The sequence below is a fragment of the Balearica regulorum genome, chromosome 3 (genome assembly GCF_011004875.1).
Source record: "Balearica regulorum gibbericeps isolate bBalReg1 chromosome 3, bBalReg1.pri, whole genome shotgun sequence".
NCBI classification, from domain to species: domain Eukaryota; kingdom Metazoa; phylum Chordata; class Aves; order Gruiformes; family Gruidae; genus Balearica; species Balearica regulorum.
This window is the reverse complement of record NC_046186.1, coordinates 91,091,752-91,117,876: the sequence shown is the minus strand read 5'-3', so window position 1 is coordinate 91,117,876 and position 26,125 is coordinate 91,091,752. Positions and strand designations below refer to the sequence as shown.

The window sequence follows — 26,125 nt, the reverse complement described above, 5'->3', positions numbered from 1 at the left end:
TGCTAAATTGTCTGTCTGTGAGTTAGATTCTTGTTTGAATCACACGTAGTTGGGGTGTAAAGAGTAGAGCCATTATCTGTCTGGACTAGGGACATCCAGGAAAGCAAGCATTTGTAGCAAGAAGTTTCAGCTTATGTGGCCCTTTTTTATTTTTCTTATTTTACATGTGTTGACTTTTAGCCAGCAGCACACAGAAAATCCAGAAAATTCTCTGGATCCATGTGTAGATGAATTTGCTATCTATCTTCTTCTTAAAGCTTAAAATTTTCTGGAAAAAAAAAAAAAGCAGATTTCTATCCTTTTCTTTCAAAATAAACACAGCATTTTCAAGGACTACAGTTTTGATCTATCAGAGTATGTACAATCTTGAGCTGAAAAGATGTAATCTGAAGACAAAAAGAATGATCTAGCTCTGTATAGAAGTTTCTTCACTATTCCTATTCAAAGCACATCAATGGCCTTCTCTGACCTAAGATCAAGCAATTCCTATACTCCTCCTAAGCTGAATTCATCTGTGTTGCCCCTCATTTTCTGTGGGGCTGTAGCCATGGCTGACAAGGATTGGGATTCTTCTCCAGGACGGTACGTTTGATGATTTCCAGCAAGATCCCTTGCGGGAGTTTTTCAAGCAGAGTTGATTTAAAGGCAACTGCAATTATGAAAATTAGAAATTATGACTGCCAACTATTTAAATTGAGAAAAACCCTCTCCAGTTGAGAGAGCCTGAACAAAGACCATATGTAAGTCCCTAGCACTGACTGGCAAAAACACTGGTGGGTTTTTTGAGTGTTTGCCAGTGTTGCTTAAGATACACTACATAACGTTCTCAGGGTCTGCGGAAATCTCTTGTGATTCTTTACAGTTCAGTTCATCAAATACTGCCATTTTCATCTTTAGTGTTTCATTATTTAAAGGGGCTTTTGCAAGCCACAGTCATACAGTTCTTCAGTCTTCTCTTGTGATCTACGTTAACATGTATCTTTTGAAGACTAGAATAGATTTCTACTAAATGATTGAGCTCTGCTCAAAGATAGGGCTGATAAATTGAACTTTCACTTCTGGTAGCTGTTATTATGTTTTATTACTTTCAAAATTAGTTGGTTTTTTTTTCCTTCTGAAAGAACTTAAGATTTGTTTTTATTGCAGAGAAGATCTAGGTGATTGGACAACACAATTAGGTAGTGCAAAGACTTTTTGCAAAACTATACAAATAGTTACTCTGAACAAAAGATTCACAATAGCAGTTTAAATATTTCCTCATAATTTGATGTAAGTTGTTTGTTTGGTTTTTTTTTTAAGAAGATCCATATTCATAACTCATATATTAAAAGTGTTTGTTTGGAATCTGCATCCAAATCTCATCTCATCTCTCTTCCTCTCTGTGATCTTCAAGTTTTCAGGCAGGTAGCACCTGAGGATTAAGTTCTGCCCTGTTCTGGAGAAACTGGGGAGTTTTGCTTAACTTATGCATGTTTTAGACTGTTATTAAGAGCTCTGATTGGCACAATAGGGAAGTGGGGTTTTTTTCCTTTTCTTTTCAAACATGTTTGTACACATGAGCTGAGGCTGAATTTGCATTTAAACTAAACCTCTTTAGCAAGTAATTTTCTTGAATGTAACTCTTTCCAAATGTTTCCACAGCAAATTTTTTAAAGTGCCCATAATGTTGTCACCAGGGAGGTGGCTTATTATTCACATTAGGAATAAAAATCAAAAAAGGTTTTGGATGAATTCTCCAATGGAACTTTTTGTGAATGAGAATATGGGTATCATACTGTCGAAAGAGCTACTAGAGATTCTCAGTTCCTCAAAGCAGGGAGCGTTTCTATTTTTTATTTTTTATAAGTGCATCTGCTGTAAAGAAACGTATGATGGTTTGTCCTGTGTATTGAGAAAGAGGTAATGTGACTATATCTAGTTAAGTACAACATATATGTTGAATACTCCGCTAGATAGTTTTCACAGTTAAAAGAAACATGCTTTAAGGCATCTTTTTCCTCTCTCACTGTGCAGTAATCTTCAGTACACATTAGCCTTTATCCTGTATCATGAAAGCTTATCTTCTCAGCAAAGGAGGCTTCATAATTCTCTCTCACTGGTAAAGTAGTTTAGCTCTATGCCAAACTGGAAAATTTCACCCTTCCCCAGGGTTGAATAAAATCCCTATAAGCAAGAGTTCAAGTCAAGCAAGTTCTTCACTAGTTACTCTTTCCATGAGTCACATGCTTCTCTTCTCAGAATCTGGCCAGCTCCTTGTCTCAGCAATAGAAGTTCAGCATAAGCCAAATTATGCTTTATAGAATCATAGAATACTAACCTGTAATACTAACATGAATAAAAGCCCTCTGCAATTACAAACCAAACTTTTTGCCTCCTTTTCTTCTGCAGTTTTCTCCACTTTCCCGTTCCTCTTGCTGTTTTCCTAGGTCTGGCTCTCTAATCAAAACAACATGCTAACGTTTCTCATATTGATTATTTCTAAAGCAGCCACTAGTCTTCCTAATGTTTTTCAGTTGTATACTACCTGATTGCATCTGCATTAGGAAATTATGTTGTTCACATGTGGTCATTCTTCACAGCACTCCAGTGCACAAGGCTTAGACTGAAATCAGCAGCAGTGTGGGAATGGACACTGAGCCTGGGTTCAAGGGCTGGCACCGCCTGTTACAGTCCACTTCTGATTTGTAATAAGATTCTTATCTTGGAAAAAGCTAATGCTCTTTGAGCATACTGGCTGATCCTGTAATCAATTGATCTTACACAGTGTCTTAGCTATTCTATACACCCATTGTTTCCACAGGGTAATTCCAGTAAGAATAATAAATAAGAAAATGCTTTTATTTTTGTGACTTAAAAACCCAGAAATAGTGTCCCAGAGGATAACCTGTGTTGTCCAAACAGGGAAATATAGCACAGTGATTAGCATCTGCCAGGGCCAGGCGTTATGTATGGTACATGGGAAACCTTTCTTCAAAAGTAAGAAAAGAACACATTCAGAAGAACAATGAATGCTTAATCTGAGAATGTGGGTGAGAAGCTGTGGGTTAGTTTTCGTCACTGACAGTGCTGATTCCACATATTACCAGCCCATCTGAAATACTGTGCACAGCAAGCAGAGCGGTCCCGAGGGGGAGCTCTGATTTTTATTGGGTATTATGGCAATACGTGCACAAAGGTCTGTGTATTGTCCAAGAGGATCTTGTCATAGACAATAATCCCACTGAAGCGCTTGGAATGTTTTCATAGTTTCATTTTCCAGCATATCTCCAGAAGTGTAGCTGGTGATGTCTAGGCATTGTGGAAGATGAATTACATTCTCCTGACCTTCAGTAGTAGGTTAAGCCACTAGGTAGCCTGTTGAATCCAAAAGGAGTTACACTAATATTTTGGCTACCTAAACCTGTAATTTAAAGATGTTTAGAGTCACAGGTTTATGAGTATACCGGAGTAACACAAACTATGGCACAAAACACTTTCAACTGCAGGGAATGAATTATTCTTTGTTTATCTGTATTTGTTTTACTAGGTCTCTTTTTTCTACCTATAGGTTTTATGGTATACAAGAAGAAACATCATTAGGATTTATATATAACAAACATCAATGTACTTAGAGGAAAAATCCAAGCCCCGTAGCAGGTTTTGCTTTGTTTTAAAAGTACAATGGTGTGAAAAATGAGCACATGTTTTAGGTTCCCTTTTATCGCTTTTGCGTGTTGTCTGGCTTTTCCATGCCATATACATAAATATGACTATATAACCTGGAGATAGGAAAGCACTTGTTTAAACATGCGCATGCCCACAGTACCATAATTTACAGAGACTCAGAGTTGGCACCGTGTTCTGACATAGAAATTTAGGGTTGCACCACATGTACTGAACAATTGCTCTAATGTTTGAAATACAATGGCCACACTGTTTTGTTTCCAAGTTCTTTAGGAAAAATCAGTACAGATTTTTTGGTACGATATTACCTCTCTAGGTACTGTAGAAAAATATTCAGTGTATTATTTCTGAATATAGCTGTTACTTGTAATACTGTAAAGAAAAAAATCTTCAAATTAAAGTTTAGGCACAATTTACTCACTAGCACTGAGGACCAAAACTCTGAAATTCAGTGGAAATGCAGTGGTAGTCTGTGGATTCAGAAACTGCAGGTGGAACACTAAAACACAAACAAACAAACAAACAAACAGGCTTTCTAAAAGAAATCTCCAAGTTATATATACCAGTTTCATTGTTATAAACCACCAAGTCAACCAAGCACTTTGTTTTATGAGGTGTTACAGAGTCAGAGGAAAAGGGGTTGAGGGACTATATCAAAAAGTGCAAGGTAGGGGAGAAAAAACCCCACATTTGTCCCTGTTAGAAGACAATTCCCTGTGCTGGGTGCAGTTGCAATATATGTTGTATAACTGCAGACATCCTGGTGCTCCTCAGCCCAGAGAAGTTCACTCAGAAAAAACCCCAAAGGTTTCCCAGCTTAGTCTCCCAGGTTTTCCCTCTGTAACACTGCAGGGATCACAGTCCAGCCATCTCTGCATACAGCCACTCCTCTGTGAGTGGTTGTAAGACAGAAAGATTTTGGTGACATGCTCATTCTAAGCTTATTTCTTGGTGGGAAGTCATCCCTCTGCTTTCCTGACCTTGTCATCTCAAGTCAAGGAATGCACCTGTGTGGGGTGATTGCACTGAGCACAAAGCTGCCAGCAGTATGAGAGGATGTACTAGCCTGTCAGGAAATTGCTCTGCAAGGCTCTAAGAGGAGAAGGCAGCTCAGCTGTTCAAAATGACATTTTTTTTGAAAGAGACATTGAAAAATGTGAGCCAAAAAGTGACCTTTGTAGCCTTGCAGGACTTTCATGATCTCTGCTGCATTTGACTCAGCTAGACAGAAGCCTTTGGCAAAGCTACAGGAATGCTACAGCAATTATTTTTTTCCTTGCATTTTGGTAGTTCTCAGCAAAAACTTCAGTGACACTGCTGTGGCTCAGTGCCTCAGGTTCATTTCTAATGCTGTCTAGTTCTACTAAGCAGCTAACAATGCACCTATGCAACACTTCTCATTTATAGACTTCAGCACACTGGCACAGCTGCACCCCCGTTTTACACAGGGGAAAAGTCAAGGAAAGCACGACCGACACTGGACTTTCTAACGCATGCTACAGTTTGGGTGGCAAGAGGCTGACGGATATTACTTGTTTTTTTCCTCTGGTGTGCTGGGAAAGGGTTTAATTAGCCACAGTGGACTTCAAGTGTGCAGCCATTTACAGGGCTGAAGGCCCCTCAGGGTTCCCACACATGCCACTGGCACAGCTGGTTGCACTTTGGGCACGGGGGGCTTGGCCCGAAGTGTGGCAGCACCCTCCCGCCACAGTCCCTGGGGCACAGCACATCCGGTACACCCAAACACAACCTGCTCCCACACTACAACAGTAAGCAGAAATAAAGAAGAGGGAGACACGCAGCCTTGGAAAGGTCAGTGCATGGGGTCAGAGGGAAGGCAAAGGGGAGAGGGAGACTGCATGAGGAGGAGGGGACACACTGTAGAAACTTCCAGGATGGTGAGGGAAAACACATTCAGGGAAGGAGGAGCAGGGGGGACACTCTCCTCCTCGTACACTCAAGTTTTGATCCTGCAAAAAACCTAAGCTTGGCTTAAGTGTCCTCTGAATTTGGGGATATGGAATACAAATGAGGTGCAGGGTGCACCTGCACCTGGCAAGATGTGAATTAAGGGTGTGCAGGCAGATTTAAGCCTGGAGTTCCCTATTTTGAATGCCTGAGTTTTGCAGTCTTAACATTTTTCCATGTAGACATCTGTCCATGTTCCTGCCCTGAACTGGAAACATTCACAGATTTATAGTCCGGTTCTCCTGCTTACCATGCCCAGGTAAATGAAAGCTTAACAGAACAAGAAGCCGAGCCGCTATCATTACACGAGATCAAAATGGACCACAAGGCAAGATCCCAGGGTTAGATGGGCCAACAGTGCAGTCCTCATTGTTCAGAGCAACCCCATCATCCATGGTGCAGAGGTGTATCAAGCTTCATTTTCATAGCCTGTAGAGTTTTTGCCCCACCACTTCTTTATAAGGCTGACACTCTCTTTTAATTTCCAGCCTCCACTTATCAGCACTTTATATCGACTCCCTGCTTTTGGTGTGAAAATTTTCTTTCCATCTTAGCAAAGTTCGGGGCGTTTCCTGAGCAGATAACAGGTGTGTAACTGCAAGTCTACTGGCACATCACCTATGGATTAGTAACAACAACTCCTCTGTTACTACAGGACTCCGTATCAGAAGATCCCAGTTCTGGATGTAACAGAAAGAGTATTGCAATTGTTAATATAAAACAGTAATTTCCTTTGCAGAGGTGTAGACAATGTTCTTGACTTAAGCCACTAACAAATGTGTGATGTTTAAGAATTACTAAGCAGACTAACAGATTTATCAGCTAAATAACCAAGCTTTAGTCTTAACAAAACATTTAAATGACATCGCCTTAACAAAACATTTAAATAGCATGAAATTAAGGCTTAAATAGAGACATTAGAGACAACACAAATAACTTCTGAGAAAACACCAAATAATAGACGGTCTAGTCTGACAGTGAAGCTTATCAGCTTTCACTGTGTAAAAAAACATGAAGTATTGGGAAGCATACAGTTACTTGACAATCTCATCATGGCTCGTGTGGAATAAGAAATACACGCTGGACCCCTCTGCTGAGTACAAAATACTTTTTATGTGGTTTAAGTTTTCAGGCATTTGTACATTTACCAGTTAGATTGCTAGGTCAGAAAAAATCAACAATGAACAGAAGTGTATTTTAAGAATAGGCTATCAATTTTTTATAGCACATGCATCCAAATACTCAGAAAAAACATAATCTGACTCTCCCTAAAACAGTTTAAAGGAAGTCATCAGCAGCTGCTAGGTTCTGATTTCCTTTCAAAATTAGATTATTAATTTAGGTGCAACTAGAAGGTAAATTTGACCATCCCAGTTTAAATCTCAGTCTTTGTATAATGTTGTTTCCTATTTTGTAATGATTCGCTATTTACAAAGAAATTCGGAGTTGCTGGAAAGCTGTCCCGTCAAACAGCTGGTACAGCCAATCAAAAGTAGGATTTTCTTTTTCAAGTTAATATTGCCATTTGCAGCCATGGGTTGTGTGTGGCTCTAACCCCAGCTGTTCAGGCTAACAAGGGAACAGACAAAGGCACATTTTGCCCTTTCAGACCTTGCTGCGCTGCTTCTGCTTAGCTTTTGCTTTGGGAAATGAAGGGAGGGCACAGGCTGCTGGCTGGGAGATACCCCTTGGAGCTCCTGGGCAGAGATACCCATTTCCTTGAAGCTCCTGCCCGCTTGTCCGCATGTGCGCAGACCAGGACAGAAACACGACGTGGGGCAAGGAAGCTGGGGGCTGCCGCTCAGCTTCGCTGCCCCTCTGCCTGCTGCATGAGGGAACACCCCAGGCTGGAGCGGGCCCCTCCAAGGGCTCCCCTCCTTGCCAAGGCTGCTCCCTCCTGGAGACTCAACACTCAGCCTAACCCGTTATAAGCAGAGAGTAAATTTCTGCCTAGCAGCTGGGAAGGGGAAAACCAAAACCAGGCACCCCCACCACTTTGAATCTTTGGTCACGTTTGAGTGAGTGAACATAAACAAGTGTGCTGTGATACCTCTGCGTGCACGGGAAAGCAGGCAGAAGGCAGGGCTGGAACATGCACGCGGGAGGTACGCACAAAACCCTAAATATAAGAGGCTATAAATGTACTGCAGAGTCAAAAGTAAGTGAAATGTTTTCAGAAAATCCTAAAGGGAAGAGTGGAAGAAAAGCAGACCAGCCCTCTGGGAACTCTGCTTTCCTAAGTCATAAAACCCTCTGTTTTCCCTGTCTGGAAAAGTTGTCCACAATGCTCAGAACAATATGTTTTTATTTTTAGTCTTTTACACCAAATAATCATGAAAAAAATAATCAGTGTCAACTGCTGTGAGTGGGCCAAAGTACCATCTTGTAGTCGAGAGAGAGAGATTTTTAAAAGCTGGAGTTCGAGACATGAAAGTGAAATTGTTGAACAAAGTTAACGAGTAAACTTAGTATTTCAGAAACATGTTTATGTTCTTAACTAAAACAGGTTTTCCAAATTGCTTTAGTTTTTTATGCCATATGTAAAAATATTTCATGTTCTTCACTTATGAAATTCACAGAAATTTAGAATCTCAAAAATTTTTGTAAAATGGACCTGCCAAATGTGTTGTTAATAATAAAAAAATATATTTCATTGAATGAAATGGCTTGAAAACAAGCCAAACTTCTAAAATGGAAAGGAAGATACATTTTTTCTTCTTTTTCTGAAGGCATCCGACTGTGCAGGAATGCTTTGTTGAGAATTTAAAGATGGACAAATAATCAAAAACTTGGTGGAGCATGAAGCAGCAGACTGTATTAATTAAACCACAATTATCTTTGTGGCACTATTTGGTTTTGCATGGTCGCGCAGTATATTCATGCATATTGTATCTAATCCTGCTATCGCTAGATAGACAAAACTCCAGACATCAGGAATTTGGTTTGGCTAAGTCAAGCACAGTGACTTATTTCAGATGCTGATATCTGCTTCCTAAAAAGAAGCATTGTTACTTTTCCCTGTATATTCTATAGCTGTACTGACTGAGGCTCAGATCGCGTGGGCGTGCTCGAGGGAAACCTTCAGACAACACCCAGATATTGCAGAAATTTATAAAGCTATTAATGAGGCTTTGCCTGGGTGTGTTGCTGTATCTGCAGCTGAACCGGGTCAGAGACTGAAGCTCCTGGGCACCCTCCCAGCTGCTCACTGTCGCCTTTTCTTTTTCCCCCTGCCAGGGGTTACCCTCCTCTAAGATCTGCTTCTGTCACTGCATGCTTAGGTTGATAGTGTGAAATTATGCCATTGTCATGATCCCTTTATCATTGATACCTCTCAATAGGTACTCACTTTACGGATAAGATCCCACCTGCATCCCTGTTAGGTCAGGCATAGTCATTGACTTTTTAGTTTTCACCGAAGTAGAGTGAGCTTGGTCAGTGGGCTTGCTGACACCTGCACCCACCAGTGTGGCTAAGGCTGCTGTAGGAGTCCAGAGTTTATAGCAGAAAGTCATCAGAGGCACCTCTTGCCTTGAGGGGGTGGCAAGCCCCTCGGGGTATGTAAGCCCCCCTCAAGCGGCCCTCCTGAGAAACGGAAACCTCTGCTCCAGTTCGCCGATCTAGTCCTTATTCTCAGACGCTGCTGTGCCATAAATGCAGACTCCCTTGGATGCCAATCAGAGGCAACCTTTTAGTCGCAATTTGGCACACCACAGGACAGGTGTTAAGGAACAGATACAGATAGGGTTTAACACGTGTAGCAGGGTTCCCCAGAAATCTAACAAACTGTAAGCAAGGGGTGAGGTGATAAGAGGCGGGGGAGTTCTGGCAGCCTGCCGCCGCAAGCCAGTGTTTGCTGTGTGTATGTCACAGGCAGATCCTGTGCAAAGGTCACAGCAAGCTAAACATTACAAATCCTAAAAGGTCCTTGCACAATTAACATTTTAAAAATAATATATAATATATAAACTGCTGTGTTTTAAAGAGGCCAGGAACCGGAGAAGGTAGCCTGCGGCCAGGAATGTGCTAATTAAAATATACAATAGAAATATTAACCAAGTGACCTTAGGGGTGGGAAGGAGGCAGGAGGAAGGGGGAAGACATGACATGCTCCCCTTAGTACCAAGTTATATTCCAGTGCCCTGAAAAACAGAACAGACAGACAGACAGGAAGAGAGCAGTCCTGCCTTCCTGGCTGGGAAAAGCTGTCCCCACCGAGGCAGCAGCTCTGCCTGACCTGAAAGCCATGTATAATGTCTCTGAGCACCCACCAGCACACACCACAGCCAGGGTACACAGTACACAGTGACCTGCAGCCTCACGAGCTCATGGGGACCCTAGAAAGGATGCTTACCAAATGTAGATTTAATAGTGGGTTTTGTTTTACTTTTTCCTACCTTTGTATTACCTGTCGATGGTTTGAAGTAAGCCTCTTCTTTTAGCCTCAGTTTAAGGGAAAGTAACATCACACAATAAAGCACTCTGTTCCTGCGAGCACGGCAACACTTAAAGCTTTTCCTGTAACCATCATCCCTATCTGTATTTTTCAGGATACTGTAATGATAATATAGTCAGCCTCCTCTTAGTTACATGGGCTGTTTGGGAGATGGTATCTCTGGGTTTGAGGCGGGGGAGCATCTGCCAGCAGACTGCTTTTAGCCAGGAAAATCCTCTGGCACACAGGGTGAGCCAGGAGCCTGCCAAGTACAGAGCACTACAAGGGAGTTTGTAATGAAGCAATGAAGCTTGCGCATGCTTCTTTGCCTCTGTTTTCTTGCTGCTATGGAGGAGCATCCTTACATTATGGCCCAGCTCCTGGCTTCTTTTGTTTAGATCTACCAGCTCATCTTGCTTTTCTGTCCTCAGCTGATCTTGCAGGTAAACTGGGCTCTTCCTATTGAAAAATCCTCTTCGTCTCTATCCCCTCTTCCTCAGCACCACCCTGGCGTGTAGCTGTGAAATTCCTCACTTGGTTCTTTCTGTCCCTTGATCATGACCTTACGTCTTTATCAGCCTCTGATGTTCGGGCTGCTGGGCGTACAGCACACAGCAGCTTGGGGCTGGATTTTCCCTGGCAGGAGCCTGGGGAGCTGCCAGCAGTAGTAATGAGGACGAAGGATGGAGAATCTTAGCCAGATTCTGTCACATGAATATACTCTCTTCAAGTAATTAGAGACCTCATAGCAGCTTGGATATACATGCCCTTTACACCTGCCCACAACTTGCTTTCATACTGTATTTTTCTTAGTATTTTTTTCTTGATCTTTTGAATAGCATTTTGGAGCTGCTCTCACTATCACCAGCAGTATGAATAAGGTAGTCCCGTTCAACTTTAATTTGTAGTTTGCGCCAAGTATAGTATTCAAATATCAGCTCTTACTATTATAATTATATAAACTTTCTCGCATGCAAGCACCCAGTCAAAGGAATGCATGCCCATACCAAAAGTTCTTTCAATACCTTTGCTGGCATCTGTTGTATATTGCCTGAACAAAGAAAGAGAATGGGTCTTTTCAGCCATTTAGCAATTCATACCTAAAGGTCTTTGTTTCTGGGACACAGGAATGAAGCTGAACCCCAGGAACAAAATGGTTAAAAAGACCTCAATGTAATCATGTTTCCCTTCATGATTAACTGCAGCTAGGAAAAAAAAATGGATCTCTCTCATGAGCTTTGGGCCGCTGGAAACATATTGGAGTCATGCTGCTTTGTCAGCTGAACAGGAGCTCCCAATGTGACACACTGCTAAAAGAGACAATGCTGCTCTTGGATACACAAGCATATACCCAAGGGTATCTCAAGTAGGATGGCTGTCGTAAGTCTGCATGCAGTCCTGAGCAATTACTACTAGAATACTGTCCAGGCTTAGTGCCTGCAGTTCAAAAGGCAGGCTGATAAATTATAGAAAGTTCAGAGAAAAGCCACAACAGTGATTAACATGGGCATGACGAATCTTTCTTGTCCTATAAGCCCTGCACCAAAATATTTGTTTGATCAAAAGCTGGGAAAGGGGAACTCCAGGAACAATCAGCAGAAGACAACATTGGTCCCCCAGGAGTCCTACCTCTCACTGCATGAAAGATGAGACAAGGTCATGATAGAAGATGGGCTGGTGACACACTTTCTTCCATAACTGTGCCATGGTCCTGGTGTGACACTGCACCATAACTGCTTCCATTTCGTGTAACTCAAGTGCTGCTGGTTAGACACCTGAAAAATAAACGTCATGTATGAGAAAGACCATGAAGTCAGACTACTTAGCTCATCAAAAAGGAGGTTAAGGACTCACACGTTCAGACACTGACACATGAGTAACAAGACTTTAATAACAACTGCTCAATTCAGCAAAGGAAAAGGAGTCTGAAGGTTGCTTATAAATAGTATCCTCATTTCTTAAGGTAAACAAACTCTTTTTGAATGTAATCCAGCATTTGGCATTTTGAAAAAGAAAGTTCAAGCAGCCATGTTTATGGCTGAAGAAGAGTTTTCCTCTTCTTCCTTCTCAAAGCCATTCTCCTCTGCACAACCCTGTGCACAAGTATTGCTTATTCATGTGGTGAATGGCTGTAGTTGTGTAACTAAAAGAAATCTCATTGAAAAAAATTTTTTTTCAATATTGAAAAGAACAAATAAAAATCCTCATGCCCTTTTCTAACTTTCTCCTTTGGAAATATCTATTTATGACATAGAAATTCAAAAACTTGAATAAAAACCTCCACACCCTAACTCTAAGCAATCTAAGAATCCAGCTATTCTGGCAGCTTGCCTCTTTTCTGATGGTGGCTTGTAGCTGCCCACAGTGTACACTTAAGAGCAAATTGTGGAGGGCCTTCAGACTTACTACAGGAAAAACAAACATTCAAAAGCCCTTGGCCAGGATGACACCTGCTAGAGTTTAAAAACTTCAGAGTGTATTATGGCACAGAGACACTTTTTGCAGTCCATAGGTATGCAGAAGAGCTACTAGGAGATGAAGACAAGAAAGGGATTCTGGGAAACTAAGACTCTCAATTACAAACCCTTAAATAACATTAAATGTATTTTTATGAAATATTACAATCCCTCTTTCTCAGCTTCCTTAAGAATAGGCTAATAAGAATCACATGACAACGATGAGTGCTTCAGCAGCCATTATTGCGCCTAGTGGGGTTTTAAAACAACAACAGAATTATTGTATGTTACTATTAAATCCTTTTTGTCACCATTGATAGAATTGATCGAGTGCTCTTCAGCAAATAAACACATTGGTAAATTACTCTTTTTCTTGGTCAGCTGTTGTGTTGACAGGACTCTTTTATCCTTTGAGTGGCAGACAGTATGTGTTGCTGCTGGGAGGCAGCAGACAGAAAGTCAAGTTGAGGGCTTAGAGCACAGGCTAAGAAATGCCAGTGGAAGCTTGTGCAATGTGTGAGAATCAGCCAGATTCAAAAAGGAAGGAAAAGCGCTGGCAAGTGACTGTAAGACTGATTTTGGACAGACATTTGGATTATCTCCCTGATGACATGGCTGATAGTTGCTTTTAAAGATGCCATAGTGATTTCAAAAATTGTTTGGTTTTCCCAGCAGTTTCAGAAACCATCTCAACCTCCAGGAAGTCAGACATTGTTGAAATAACCTGCCAGAGAGGACAACACCAAACATGCTCACAACAGCAAAGGGAAATGCCACTTTTTCACACGCAAACATATTAGAGGAAAAGGATTAGAGGAAAAGCAGAGTCTTCCTCTAAATTTAAGAGTCGCGTATCATAATCCTCTGTGTGAGTCCAAATGTTTTTGCTGTCATGAACCCAACTCTACCAAATTAAAAGGGAGCCATAGAAACCAGTAAATCAACCTATACTTGCTTTCTGTACCCTGATATGCCACATCCAGTATCCCTGTGGTTTCCAGTAATCAGAGAAAGCGCAGCCCATGGCATTAAGCAGCTATTTTTTTCTCAGCAGTAGGAGTTTGTTTCCTATTTCTCCCTAATGCTCTGTCCTGTCTCCAACAGCAGGCCCAGTCCTGGCACCCCGAGCGCTGTCCCTGCACCCGCACGCCAGCCGGGCAGGGAGAATCGGTGCAATGAATTTTGCAGTAACTCTCTATGTGCACCCATCAGTGTCAGCAACTGCATTCCTGGGACCTGACACACTCTGGAACACCTCTCCTGCGCATTTTTCTCCTCTTCTCTGGTTTTGGCTCATTCTGGTGGTTTTCTTAGAAAAATGAACTAACTATGGTCATATGGCTTTAAAACGTAAAGCAGATATTTTGGCCCCTCAGCAAAACAGTTTTAGAGTGAAATTCTGTAGAAATGTACAGATGTTGTTTTGACCACCAGAGGGGGCCTGCATTGTCCCAGATTCACAGTAAAAACAGAAAATCATGTTTTAGGAGGGGAAGAAAAAGACAAGTATGTATTTGTACTAGGGCAGCATCTACAGGCACTGAGTGATGATCAGCTGATTGCAACACACCAAGGAGGTGAAGGGCAAACAGGGAGTGCTGCCTGGTACCCACTCCATCAGCTGTGCCCAGAAGGTATCCTACAGAAGAAACTCTTGAGCAATAATAGGAGTTTTTCTGTGAATCTATATGTGAAACACAACTAAATTATTTTGGCTGTTGTATTGAACCACTGCCTCCCCCACGTTCATTTCAGGAAAAGTAATGCTTAGTTGCAAGTTAAGTTTTCAAAACTGTTATCGAATGTCATCATATCAATATCTCTGTCTTAATTTCAAATGTGATGTTTTTCAATCATCAATCTTTTATCGACATTTTGCAGAGATCTAAGACAGGGTTAGACATCCCAACTACAGTACAAAGAATACATTTCAGAAATACAATTTTTGGATAATACTTCCAGTTATAGTGAGAAATCCTGGCACAAAATTTAACATGTAAAAGTGGAAAAGCTTAAAGAAAAAAAAGGGGGGTTTCCCCCTAAGAAAATGAAGTTATATACAACAGAGATATCACTTTTCATCAATACCTACTTAGTTATTGTACTGTAAATCTCGAAAACACTTGATTTTCCTTTGCCTGCATTTTGCTTTTTTTTAATCTGTGTAAAATGAATGCAAAGCATGTGTAATGCGATACCCCATGCTTGCACTCTAAAGCAACTTTCAACAAGCATCCGTATATAATCACATCAATAACAAGGCAGCAGAAATTCTAATCCAGCATTTAATGTAAAAAATCCTGTTTATGTTCTGTGACTTTTACAGTAGGCCATCTATACAAAACAATGACATTAACACCACCTTGCAGAATTTAAGAAGATAGGAAAGTTACTGCTGCTTGAATGGCAATTGACAATCTTGCATGTTCTTGCTTGGAAACATTGTACAAAGAAAACAAATCTTTCCGCGGAAAGCCTCATTCCTAGAGTCACTCAGTAACACATAAATAGGACCACTTAGGCATACAGCATTTGTCCCCCACTCTTGACTTATTCATCTATTTGTAGCAGATATGAGAGCTCGTGGGTGGCCTGACATGGTCCTTGTTCAATTTTATTTAATTACTCACTTGATTTCACTTGAAAGAACTATTAAAATGGCATCTTAATTGCTGAGTGTTATTCAGAATCTCTTTCAAAGCCCATAAACTGTCAAGGATTAAAAATGATGTCACTTCTCTGAATTCCCTATTCGGGGGGCGGGGGGGGAGGAGGAAAGAATCTCCATCCAAGCCAAAATAAACACATAAACACATAAAAACACACAGCCCTTGAGGAGGGGGCCAACTCTCCCCCTCCCCTCCATGTTGCACTTCTGCTGTAAGCAGGATTTGGGGAAAACAGATGATAGATGAAGCACTACAGCCATAAAGCTTTAGGCAGGAGGGGAAAGTCATGTTTGTGATCCTCAGACCCTGGAAGATGGAGGTTCACAGCCACACGCCACTCCGCCCCCTGAACACACAAGAACTGCCATCCCGGGTCAGATGAAAGATCCATCCAGCCCAATATCCTGCCTTTGACAGCAGACAGAAAAGGGTGTGTGCAGAACGATTCCTTCTCCACGTCCGTGTCCCGTTCCCCTCCCCCACCCCCCCCATATATCCTCCCTGTTTCCAACAATCAGCAGTTTAGGGATTTCCTGAGCCAGATGTTGCATCTGGACCACTGCTTTTAATAACCAAATAGAAATTAAGATCCCTTTCTACCAAGAGAAAGATACAAGGTCTTGACTGTAACTGCAGTCTGGCTAACACGGTAGCAGCCACAGAGAGCGACTTTACTGCTTCTTTGAACTCAGAGAAGGTTTCTGCTTGTTTCTGACCTTCACATATAAAAATGCTGTAAGTTCAAGATTGGCACTATGGAGAATTAATAGCCATTGGGCTTTATAAAGCTAGATTATGCTATCAGTAGTCTTATTAAGCAATCTATTAGTTGCATGGAAAGCCCTGTTTTTACATGTACAAACATACGACCTACACGTGCAAGCAGACATTAACTGCAAGGCATATGGAATCTACCCCTTAAATATCTTACATATAAAGAAAAGTTTGGTTGGATATTCGATTCAAGTGTACTTCAATGTAGCTGGGAACTGGAAAAAGGAAAAAAAATAATACATAAGTGTTGGTGTAGAAGCATGGGGCATTAGTGCAGATGGCCATAAGTTCCCTTGAAATGCTGCAGATTCCTTGTGCAGCAGACCTCCCACACATAGATGTAAGGACTAGCTCTCATGGATCCAGAAATTAGATTATTTTTTACCTTTGGAGAAGGGAGGAAGTGAAGAGAGAATACTTTCTAAGGAAATCAGATTTTCCTGTGCTTGATCTCCATGCATAGCTTTGCCTTTTCTTTTATTAACTGATTTGAAAGAAAATTTGTCTTTTATTTCTGCCTTAAATAAAATCATCTCCCCTTTTCCTCCTGATCAAATGCCATCCACTTTTTTTTTAAATATTTTTACAGAGTTAACTCAAAAATAACTGAACTCTGAAATCTGGCATGCAAATAGTTCTAATTTTAGTGCACACACATGTTCACACTTGGAAACAGAGTAAGACAAAAATAAAGGTGTTGGCAATTCCAAATATGTCTGCTTGTCATCTGCTAAGACCTTTAGAATGTCGTGATTAAACTCCTCCATATTTTGTGACTTGACACAGATATACCTGCCTGATGTGGATGCTCAGAAGGCTCTGCAGAGGCAGCAGATAATGAAGGACAGAGATTCCTCACAGTTATCACAGCAGAACCTTGTGGAGGGTGAAAGGAAAGGAAGAAGAAATTGCCTAAACACAGGCACATTGGAGAGTGTTTTTCTTCCAAGAACTGCAGCTCCCAAATACGTGTGTTGCAATCTGCTACTTAAAGCTCTGCAGTTATTAAGCACTTAATAACTTGGTGGTTCTGTTGTCCGAAAAGGGGATTCATTGCCCAGTGTGCAATAGCCAATTCTCACACACACAGGAGAGATACTGCTCTTTATTCAGGCCTGGGTGCTTGGTGGATTTCCACAAATCAAGCACACCTAGTGCCAGTTCTCTTGTCATATTCATACACCAATGTTACAAGGTAGTACACTCCCAGTTACAATCGGTTTAGGTTTCCTTGCCTAGTATGCAAACTAGAACGCATGCTCAGTTCTCTTCTCCGTCTTTACCTTTTGAGTAGGTGGTATCATTTGGGTAGGTGGTCCATGGGTCGGTGGTCACAGGTCCCCCTGCCAGAATTAACTTGCCTCTAGTTTCCCAGTACTTTTGGTAATTCCAAATGGTTCTTCAGGATCTGCTGATCAAACTAACAATTTATCAGTTGGACAATCACATCTTAATTAATACATTGTTTTGATAAACATTAACTAACACAGGGGTAGGACCATACGATATTCATCCTTACTAGTACCTAGCAACTATCTGCAAAACTACCTGTAACATCCTTAACTACAGAGTCATGATTAACTTTAAATTCAACGAAAGATATCAATTCCCCTGTTTGAGACTTATATAGCTTAAAGCACTTTTAAGTGTCATACTAATCTGTTATATTTTCCTGGCCTACACAGGGGTATGCACTAAGACAACAGGTAGTAATAATCAAAATTAGAAACAATAAGACAAATACAAAAATATTTCTTCCTGCATACAATCTAATTGGAGAAATGATTCGGCACTACTCTAAGTACAATTCATTAAATGCAACTTAGCCTTAATTTCAAAGGTCTGCTTTGTATGGATGTCCACAGACGAGAAGGTATCATCTTTATTCTATTAGAGTGGATCCATGATTCGACACCCTTGAGCTTTACTGCAGTATTTGTGCTTAGCAGCACCTCATAGGGTCCTTTCCACCTTTGTGCGAGTGGTTCGTCTTTCCAGATCCGCAGGTATACTGAGTCTCTGGGCCTGAAGGTATGTACTGGTGAATCCAAAGGCACAGGAGCTTTAACCTGGATGTACTTGTGGAGAGAGTTAATGACCTTGCCCAAAGATATTAAATAATCACTCAAAATTTGTTCTTCTTTCAGGTGCATCTGACTATCTTTTCCCATCAAATTTGCAACATAAGGCTTTCCATATAATATTTCAAATGAACTAATTTTCTCTTTTGTTCTAGATGTTATTCTAATTCTAAGTAGTGACAGTGGTAAAACTTCGGTCCATTTTATTTGTGTTTCCTGACATAATTTCCTAATTTGCTGTTGGATTGTTTGATTCATTCTCTCTACCTTTTCACCAGACTGTGGTCTCCATGGCATATGCAAATCCCATTTAATTTGTAAAAATTTAGAAACTTCCTGAATGATTTCTGCTATAAAATGGGGTCCTCTATCTGATAAAAATTCTTCGGGGACTCCAAATCTAGGTATTATTTCTTTTAGAAGCGCTTTTACTACTTCTCTGGCTTTGTTGGTGTGACATGGGAAAGCTTCCGGCCAGCCTGAAAATTTGGCCTTTTCTACTGATACTAATAAATATTTATTAACTACTAATAAATATTTATACCCCTTGCATTTTGGCAACTCTGAAGAATCCATTTGCCAGTGATTCCCAGGCATAGATCCTCTTTTTACCTCTCCTGGTAATGGTCTTTTCCGAATTTCAGGTCTATTTCTCAAACAAATCTCACATCCTTGTGTGATACCTTTGGCGATTTTTAACATATTACTGCCTATTGCATATGTTCTCACCATTTCTACTAAGGCTTCAGCTCCCATATGAGCAGTACCATGAGTTCATTTCATGAGTTCCCTCATTATTTGAGGGGTAATTACAGATTGTCCACCTGGACTTTTGTACCATCCTTCAGGGGTCTTTATACGCTTTAGAAACTCAGCCAGTTTATCTTCCTTCCCTGTATATTTAGGAACATTAACATTAAAAGTCCTTTCAGGGACTAAGGCTGCTATGTTTGTGAACAGAGCAGCTCTTTTTGCAGTCTCATCAGCCTTTTGCTTTCCTTTGATTTTATCAGTCTGTCCAGATTGATGCACTCTGCAACGTAACACTGCGACTTCCCTCGGTCCTTTGACTGTTCTGAGCAATCTCAAAATTTCCTTGCTGTATTTTAAATGATTTCCTTGTGATGATAATAATATTCTCTCCTTCCAGATTGTGTCGTGTGCATGTATTATTCCAAAGGCATATTTTGAATCAGTATAAACATTGGCTCGCTTTCCTTCTAACATCATCTCAAAGGCTCGGGTTAATGCAATTAATTCGGCCTTCTGAGCAGAAGTGCTCACGGGCAGTGGTTGTGCCTCTACCTCTTTTTCCAGAGTGACAACAGCATATCCAGCTTTCCACTCCCCCTTGATGACAAAACTGCTCCCGTCAGTGAACAGTTCCCAATCAGGATCTTGTAAGGGGACATCTTTCAGGTCTGCATGGCTGGAATATACCTGTTCAATAGTTTGTACTTATGGTTGCTTTTTTATCTCCTTCAGCCATGTCTGCCACCAGCAGTATATCATCTACATACTGTAACAAGGTAACATTAGCTTCCTTACCTTGCCACTGTTCCAGTTCCTTCGCAAGTACGTTACCAAAAATCATGGGGCTATTCTTCATTCCTTGGGGAAGCATTGTCCAGCATAACTGCATTTTTTGTCCAGTCGTGGGACTTTCCCATTGTCTTGGTTTCAGCTGAGAGGATTGATTTTTCTTCATAGTAGCTAGTGTGGGGATACGTTTTGGATTTGTGCTGGAGACAGCATTGATAATATAGAGATGTTTTTGTTCTATGGACCTATTGTTGAGCAGTGTTTACACGGGGCCAAGGCCTCTTCTGCTTCTTGCACTGCCCTGCCAGCGGGATGGCTGGGGGTGCACAAGAAGTTGGGAGGAGACACAGACAGGACAGGTGACCCAAACTGACCAAAGGGATATTCCATACTATATGATGTCATGCTCAGTTTATAAGGAGCTTGGGGGAAGGGGGGCAGCGACGTTCGGAGCAATGGCGTTTGTCTTCCCAAGTCACCGTTACGCGTGACAGAGCCCTGCTTTCCTGGAGATGGCTGAACACCTGCCTGCCCATGGGAAGTGGGGAATGAATTCCTTGCTTTGCTTTGCTTGTGCGCGCGGCTTTTGCTTTACCTATTAAACTGTCTTTATCTCAACCCACGAGTTTTCTCACTTTAACTTTTCCAATTCTCTCCCCCATCCCGATGGGGGGGAGTGAATGAGCGGCTGCGTGGTGCTCAGCTGCCCGCTGGGGTAAAACCATGACACCCATTCAAAGACAAACAACTTCTGGCTTTGTTCTTCTAAGGGAATACAGAAGAAAACATCCTTCAAGTCTAATACTGTAAAATAAACAGTGGAGTCAATTATGGTAGTTAACAAAGTATAGGGGTTAGGCACTACCAGATGGGCATCCACTACTGTTTGATTGACAGTTCTCAAATCTTGTACCAATCTGTATTGCTGTGCATGTGGCTTCTTAACAGGTAGAATTGGGTATTATATTCCAACTGGCAGTCCCGTAACAGTCCATATTTGAGGAAATTGTTTATAATAGGTTCCAGTCCAACATGGGCTTCCAATTTCACAGGATACTGTTTTTGTCTTACTGGTTTAGCTCCTGGCTTCAATTCTCTTTTTACCAGTTCAGTCGATTTAGCTTTTCCAGGTTGCTTGGTTGCCCATACAAAAGGGATTAGAGCATCCTCTATCTCAGAGAGAGAGTTGCCTGGTACTTCTTTTTCTCCGGTTTCTGTTGCCTTTAGTAATTCCTGTAATATATATATTTGTGCTTCCCAAGCATTATTCTGTGGAATATGAACTCTAATTTTGTTTTTATCAAAGGCTATTTGCGCCCCTAGTTTGTTTAACAAATCCCTTCCCATTAGAGATATAGGGCATTCTAGCATATATAAAAATTCATGTACAAACATTTTATTACCAATTTTGGATTTGAAAGTTGCATTTGTGGTTGAAAGAAAGGTCTAACCTCTCGTTTTCCTGTTGCACCAATTACAGCCATGGAATATCTACCCATGGGTCCCTTACAGCTATTTAATACAGAATAGGTTGCCCCCGTGTCAACTAAAAATTTAACTATATCGATCCCCAGCTTAACATCAACCAGGGGTTCAGCTGGGGATTCCTTTTTCTCAGCACCTGGTCCCCGTCAATCTGAGTCCTCATTGACAACCCTGATTAGTTCCTCTGGTATTAGGGCTGTGGCTGAGATGGGAGTCCAATTAGATTGCCCTTTTGCACACTGATCTTTCCAGTATCCCTTCTCTTTACAACGGGCACATTGATCTTTTCCTAGTGGAATTGTAGTTCTTAAGTCCCTTCCTATTCCCCGACCTCTTCCTCGTCCCTTTTGAAAAACTTGATCTCGGGAGGAGGCCTGAGCTTGCATGAAAGCAGCTGCCAATATCGCTGCCTTTTGCTTTCTTTCTTTCACTTTCTCCTTTTCATTCTCTCTCTTTTCTCTATTTTCCCTATTATTATATACCTTGTATGCGATTTCAATCAACTGGGATATTGTCATCCCAGACATTCCGTCTACTCTTTGTAATTTCCTTCTTATATCAGGCGCTGACTGTCCGCCAAACAAGGTGGTAAAAGTCATTTTATTAGCCTCATCTTCAGGGTCTAAATCTGTCCATTTTCTGGCGACCTCACACAGTCGTTCATAAAAGGCGGATGGATCTTCCATTTTACATTGCACCACTTGATACAATTTAGCGAGAGTCTTTGGTATTCCATTTTTTTTATCCCATACAGAATTAGCTGCCAGTATTGCTTAATCATTAATATCCCTGTACCTGGATTCAGGTTCCAGTCTGGCTCCTGAGTTGGCATGAGCCAGTCAGGGCCATCCCTAGCATTCTGTCTTTCATTTCCTTCCTTTGCCTCTTCTATAACCATTCTTTTTTCTACTGGTGTAAATAAGTTATTCATCAATACTTGAATATCCTGCCAATCTGGATTGTGATTTTCAACAATCATTCTAAAAGATTGATACATCTTATCAGGGTTATCCTGATATGACCCTGCAGATTCTTTCCAATTCATTAGATCCAACGTTGTAAATGGTACTTTTACATATACTGCTAAACCACCCAGACCCACTGCTTGGTGAAGGGGGGCCTGAATTACAGGACGTTGTTGCGCCTGAGTTCCTCCTGCTATTGAGCTAAAAGTTTCACTACCTCTTTCACTGCCTCCCTTTCCATCATTAACACTTTCTCTATCCAGAGCTACTAACATGTGAATATCTTCCTCCTCCTCTCCCAACTTCAGGTGTTTTTTTCCAGTACTGCAAGCAGAACAACACCTTGGTGCCTTCTTCATATCTTTCATCATCATCATTACATTTCAATCAGAAACTAACATATTACATTGTTTTCGTGTTTCATAATCATTTCTCAATGAGAAAAATAAATCAACATAGTTCATCCCATTTATCCAACCTTCTACAAAATAACATTAATTGCAAAATTGTATTATAATTTAAGGATACTTTTTCTGGCCATTTTTCCTCATCGTCCAATTTGTACTTTGGCCACCACTGAGTACAATATTCTGTAAGCTTCCTTTTTGTTAGAAGATCCCCTCCAAACTTGCCCCAATGTTTTAAAATACAACCTAGTGGGGAACAAGGAATTATTACCGACTGTCGGGTGCCCATATTTTTCTTTCCCCAAAAGAACGTTCTAAACCACGATGCTATATACTCCAGTCATCACTGTCCAAGCATATATGACTATTTCATTTATGCAAGCATATAATAACCAGTATGTTTTACACCAAGATTTCATATACTCCAGTCGTCACTGTCCAAACGTAGATGACCATTTCCCTTAAGCATGCATATAATAACCCATTGAGCAGTATCTCTTACAGCAAGCCCTGCACCATTGTATCGCTTACGCACTCTGGCTGGGGAGAATACTTGTGGAGTCCCTGATCAAAAGGTCGGTGTGTGCTGGAGGCTGGAGAGCAGCGTCTCCCCACCAGTAGCCCGCAAGTCGATCCGTGCAAAGCGTCATGTTGGTTCTGTCACGGTGGTTCCATCTGGGTTGCCAAAAACTGTTGTCCAAAAAGCGGATTTGTTGCCCAGTGTGCAATAGCCAATTCTCACACACACAGGAGAGATACTGCTCTTTATTCAGGCCTGGGTGCTTGGTGGATTTCCACAAATCAAGCACACCTAGTGCCAGTTCTCTTGTCATATTCATACACCAATGTTACAAGGTAGTACACTCCCAGTTACAATTGGTTTAGGTTTCCTTGCCTAGTATGCAAACTAGAATGCATGCTCAGTTCTCTTCTCCGTCTTTACCTTTTGAGTAGGTGGTATCATTTGGGTAGGTGGTCCATGGGTCGGTGGTCGCAGGTCCCCCTGCCAGAATTAACTTGCCTCTAGTTTCCCAGTACTTTTGGTAATTCCAAATGGTTCTTCAGGATCTGCTGATCAAACTAACAATTTATCACATCTTAATTAATACATTGTTTTGATAAACATTAACTAACACAGGGGTAGGACCATACGATATTCATCCTTACTAGTACCTAGCAACTATCTGCAAAACTACCTGTAACATCCTTAACTATGGAAAACTATCAGTAACATCCTTAACTACAGAGTCATGATTAACTTTAAATTTGATGAAAGATATCAGTTCCAGTCTATCAGTTACTCAATGTATCACAATATGCATTGAACTGGTTGTACCACATTCCATTCCAGCGAAACAAGAGCATTGCTGACTAATTTTGTGACAATTTATCTCCTGATTAATTAGAGTGTTTAGGTACCTGTTCGCCTTCAAGGAATAAGGATACCACTTGCGTATCCAAGAGGTTTGCTTAGTTGGAGTTTACTTAGTTTGGAGTTTACCTACTCCAAAACCCAAAAGCCATAAACCCTAATGCCTGTGCACTGGATTTCCCAACATCTTTAAGCTGCCCATGGGAGACTCGAAACTGAGACATTCCCCAAGATGAAGGTCAGACCTCCCATGAGGTAGGGATGTGCAGATCATCTCTATTTCTCCCTTTCTCTCTCAGGACCCTTTAGAGAAGTCAAACACCTTCAAAGAGCCTGGGTTCTCTCAGAACACTTCCCGTCTCACAGAGGGTTGCAGGCAGTGGAAGTAATGCTCATTTTCCTTCAGTCCTCACCCCTCCTCTTTTGCCATTCTGTACAAATCTCTCTGCACCCCACCATGCGATCACCACTTCTGCCGTCCCTGGCAGCCATGCAAGAGGGACAGAAGAAGAAAGTCTGTCTGCAAGGCAGAAAAGGGAAGAGAAGGCAGATGGAGAAACCAAAACCATCCCTTTCTGTAGATCCCCATCAAGGACAGATGCAAGAGATAGATAGTCTTGCTGATAGCTTTTGGCAACTATTTGACATTTAAAATGCTGTTAATTGACCTTCATGTTGTCAGTACATTCTTTTAGAATTCTGAGAAAGTATCACTACATAAACAGAAATTATCAGAGACTTTACACATTAATAGGGCGAGTTAGGACTGCCAGAAATACCCACCTGCATGTCACAGCCAGTGACTCCTGTTAGAAAGAGCAGCACCACTGCAGTGTGTTACCTCACACATGGGGGTGTGTGTCACTCAGAAGAGTGTCCAGCCTGAGCCCTGCCATACCCATGCTGGGCTTAAAGTTAAACATTAATTCAATGAAAAGAAGGGAATGATAGTTCTGGGTACCAGTGAGGCATACACATCTAAGTAAAATAGATACGGGCAATCTTCAGGGCCCCTGAGATGCAACAGAATATCCACCTGAAAAGTCTTTTCTATCACGTGAGAAAGTGCACTTAAATAATCTCTGAAGTTTTGGAGCATGAAACATGGACATAATCTCAGAAAATGTTACAAATATTGAAAAATTTCAAAGTATGTTTTCTCATCAAGAAATGAAGTACAGAGAGCCATTGCTAGCAGACAGAAGCAAAATATACATTTTTGCATTTGTGTGTCTATTTTATACATTGGAATTTGGCTTTTTCTCAGGCATGACTTAAAACCAGAAGAAATGAATCAGTTTCCTCTGTGCCTATGTATGTTTATATATGGACGCACCTACATACAAGAACAGCAGTCATAACACGTTTTATCATTAAAAACAATCGTCCTATAGGAAACAATGCTGAAAGTGCCTTTTCCATTTTGTTAATTAGAACTCAAACGATTTCCAGTTATGAACGTAGCTCTCAAGAAATGAGGTTTCTGCCTATTACTTACATGATTTACATTCCATGTCAGTTAAAATTCAAGGAGTCATTTAGCTGTACGTCTCGTCTCCTACTGGCACAGGCTGACTGCAGACACGTAGTCACACACAGTCCTGCAAGCACCACTCTTGTCAAGCTTAAGAACTCACTTTTCCAAAATGCAGCAATAACAATTCAGTTCAAGTAAGGCAGTCCAGTAGTTGTAGTTACATCATAATCGGAATTGTCAGTGGAAGCAGTATATTTTCTAAGAAATTGCTGATCACTTTAGGCCTATGCTTAAAATAAGGGGAGAAAAAACCCCTAATTAAAAACTTGCTTTGGAATACTACACTAAAGATGTTTCTTAAAGTGATTTTTTCCCCGTTTGCTGCTTGCCAGATGTTAACAGGATTGCTGGTGCATTTGCACAGGTGATGGAGAGATTTGAGGGCAAAGTTTACAAGAGACATATAAAATGCATCTCCTATTCTCAAATACAATTTATTATTTTTAACTGCCCCAAGTGAAAGCACTAAAATTCCCTGCTCAGCATTTGAAGAATGAGTATCTGACAAGGAATGCAGTAGAATTGCCCCCAAATAACTTTGCCCTGACCCACCAAACACAGGGATAAAACAAACGAGATGGTTCTTCACTCCCTCCTCCTTTTCTGAGAAGTCAGCATTCTCCACTGAAAATAAACCAATGTCAGTAAGTGACAATTCTGGAATTCTCCCTGGGAGTTAAATCCCAGCTGAGACACTAAATCACTTCATGAGAATGTGTCCTATTGCGAAACATTTGCACCAGGGTCCCTTCACACTGTCTTTGGGTGCAT

At 41.1% G+C, this 26,125-nt stretch overlaps 1 long non-coding RNA gene across 2 annotated transcripts in view; it reads right to left on the bottom strand.

The window, feature by feature from the left end:
- The window catches only part of LOC142601063 (uncharacterized), a 54,643-nt gene that overhangs the window by 950 nt on the left and 27,568 nt on the right, over positions 1–26,125 (bottom strand). For both annotated transcript variants that reach the window (XR_012834637.1, XR_012834636.1), the window contains one exon: positions 11,753–11,841. This is a non-coding gene — a long non-coding RNA (uncharacterized LOC142601063). The remainder of the gene's footprint in view (positions 1–11,752; positions 11,842–26,125) is intronic.